Source organism: Scylla paramamosain, unplaced genomic scaffold (assembly GCF_035594125.1).
Source record: "Scylla paramamosain isolate STU-SP2022 unplaced genomic scaffold, ASM3559412v1 Contig3, whole genome shotgun sequence".
NCBI classification, from domain to species: domain Eukaryota; kingdom Metazoa; phylum Arthropoda; class Malacostraca; order Decapoda; family Portunidae; genus Scylla; species Scylla paramamosain.
In genome coordinates, this window is record NW_026973668.1 from 242,501 (window position 1) to 245,000 (window position 2,500).

General features: G+C 42.1%; 1 protein-coding gene across 13 annotated transcripts in view; it reads left to right on the forward strand.

The window, feature by feature from the left end:
* The first annotated feature begins 512 nt into the window (after positions 1–512).
* Positions 513–2,500, forward strand: part of LOC135096185 (flotillin-1-like) — a 26,156-nt gene continuing 24,168 nt past the window's right edge. For 9 of the 13 annotated variants that reach the window (XM_063997539.1, XM_063997550.1, XM_063997541.1 and 6 more), the window contains exon 1: positions 513–662. The gene's annotated coding sequence lies outside the window, so the exon portion shown is untranslated. The remainder of the gene's footprint in view (positions 663–2,500) is intronic. The other 4 variants (XM_063997542.1, XM_063997552.1, XM_063997540.1 and 1 more) reach the window with 3 other exon arrangements.

Consider the following 2,500-nt stretch of genomic DNA (forward strand, 5'->3'; position numbering starts at 1 on the left):
CTGGTTTGTGAAAGGCTGGTAATATTGAACAGGCTGGTAACATTGAACAGGGTGGTAATATTGAACAGGGTGGTAACATTGAACAGGCTGGTAATGTTCAACAGGGTGGTAATGTGGAACAGTCAATATCTCTCCTAATGTGCTTTCCATCTGCTGTTAAGTAAGTCCTGTTACTTCCACCTCATGTTACCAGAGTAGGCTCATCAACGAGATATAGGCCTGCTTTAGGTAAAAAAAATAAATAAATAAATGAATAGAACAATCAGTCAGTTGGGAATTTTTTGTAATATGAGACTGGAAGAATCGTACGGGAACAGTTTAGTACCAAATTTATTGAAAGACATACCAAACCCACTTTTGAGTTAAAAACTACTAAATATGATACGTTAGTACCAAATTGGCAACCCTCCGCTACGCCCGTGCTGTGTACTTGTTTGTGCGTGTGTGTGGCCAGTGGGAAGCCGCCACGTCACGGGGTTGGCAGGCGGGAAACACAAGGAGCAGATCAGTTCTGGCTTGGCTGTGAGAGTGGGCAGGTGCTGTGTCAATAGTGTTACTAGATTGGTGTTACTGATACGTTTGCAACACATTTGAGCGGCACAGTTTGTGTTGACACGTCTTATTACCGCAGTGTGTACAGCGTCTGCAGTGTGGCGAGCCTTGTAAGTACAGTGTGTGTGTGTGTGTGTGTGTGTGTGTGTGTGTGTGTGTGTGTGTGTGTGTGTTTCCTGACGTATCTTGTGTCCGCTGATGTCCTTAGATTACTGTCCTTAAACACACACACACACACACACTGCCATGACACACCACGCCACAGCACCCCAACACACCCATTCGTGGTTAAACCTTAATCACACAAACACACACACTCTCTCTCTCTCGCACGCACACACGCACGCACACACATAATTAAGCCATAATATATAGCCTTCACAATTACTTGAAATAATGAGTGAGAAGACGGCCATCTTTGTTTTCAGGTGAGGTCCCGCCCCCGAGCCGCCATGATAGTCTGGCCCGATTCCAATAATATTTTTATTTCGTAAACTTGCATATTGCGGCTTTTGAGTGAGTTGCTATGCTTTGTAGAAATATTTAGTGATGTTGTGAGTGTTTTCCATAAGTGTGTTGAGAGGAATGTGTTGATATGAGGTCGTTGCAGCGTAAATAAGTGTTGCTTTTTTAGGTTATTTTTTCAAGGTCGCCCAACAAAAAATATTGAGCCGCTAGGTTAAAAACAAAAAAAAAAATGGGTGCATCTTGGGGTTTATTTCAAATTTCCCTGTATTTCAAGCACGTGGCACCACTGCTATCACATCTATTTCTAAAGCTGAACTCTTTGCTCAAACCTTTGCTAAAAACTCTACCTTGGACGATTCTGGCCTTGTTTTTCCCTCTCCTCCACCCTCTGACTACTTCATGCTACCTATTAAAATTCTTGGCAGTGATGTTTTCCATGCCCTCGCTGGCCTAAACCCTCGGAAGGCTTATGAACCTGATGGTGTCCCTCCTATTGTTCTCCGAAACTGTGCCTCCGTGCTTGCACCTTGCCTAGTCAAACTGTTTCAGCTGTGTCTGTCAACATCTACCATTCCTTCTTGCTGGAAGTTTGCCTACATTCAACCTGTTCCTAAAAAGGGTGACCGTTCTAATCCCTCAAACTACCGTCCTATTGCTTTAATTTCCTGCCTATCTAAAGTTTCTGAATCTATCCTCAACTCAATTCCTCCATTCATCATCAGGCAACCTTCCAGACAAGTATCCCCTCTTCAGTGACTCTCAGCTGTCCCCCTCTTCCACACTCAACATCCTCAGTCTGTCCTTTACTTATAATCTAAACTGCAAACTTCACATCTCATTTCTTGTGTGATGTTAAGGGTTCTGAGACGTCTCCTGCAGCTTTTGTCATCACCACACCCAGCTGTTAACTCTGTACAGGGGCCTTATCCGTCCATCTGTCTGTCTGTCTGTCTGTATGTATGTATGTATGTATGTATGTATGTATGTATGTATGTATGTATGTATGTATTTCTCTCTCTCTCTCTCTCTCTCTCTCTCTCTCTCTCTCTCTCTCTCTCTCTCTCTCTCTCTCTCTCTCTCTCTCTCTCTCTCTTCATTTCTTCCTATTATTATTTTCTTATTAATATAGTAATGATTTTTTCTTTTTTTTTATATATTTATCCACTTTATTTTTGTTTGCCATTGAAATATCTCAGTTTTCTCTCAATCCTCCTCTTCCTCCGTTCTCTTCGCGGTTTGGCTTCATACCAATTATCCTCTCCTCTCATCTCCTTTCCTCTCCTTTCTTACAATTTCCACTCTTATTCTTTTTCTCCTTCCCTTTCTCCTTGTACTGTTCTTCTTACCCACCTCTTCCTAATGTAAACCCTAATTTCCTTCTTATTTCATTAATCCATCTCTTTTCTGTATAATTTCCATCTCTCGTCAATCCACGCATTTCTCAGCTATTTCCTATATACGCCTATATAACGCCTGAACC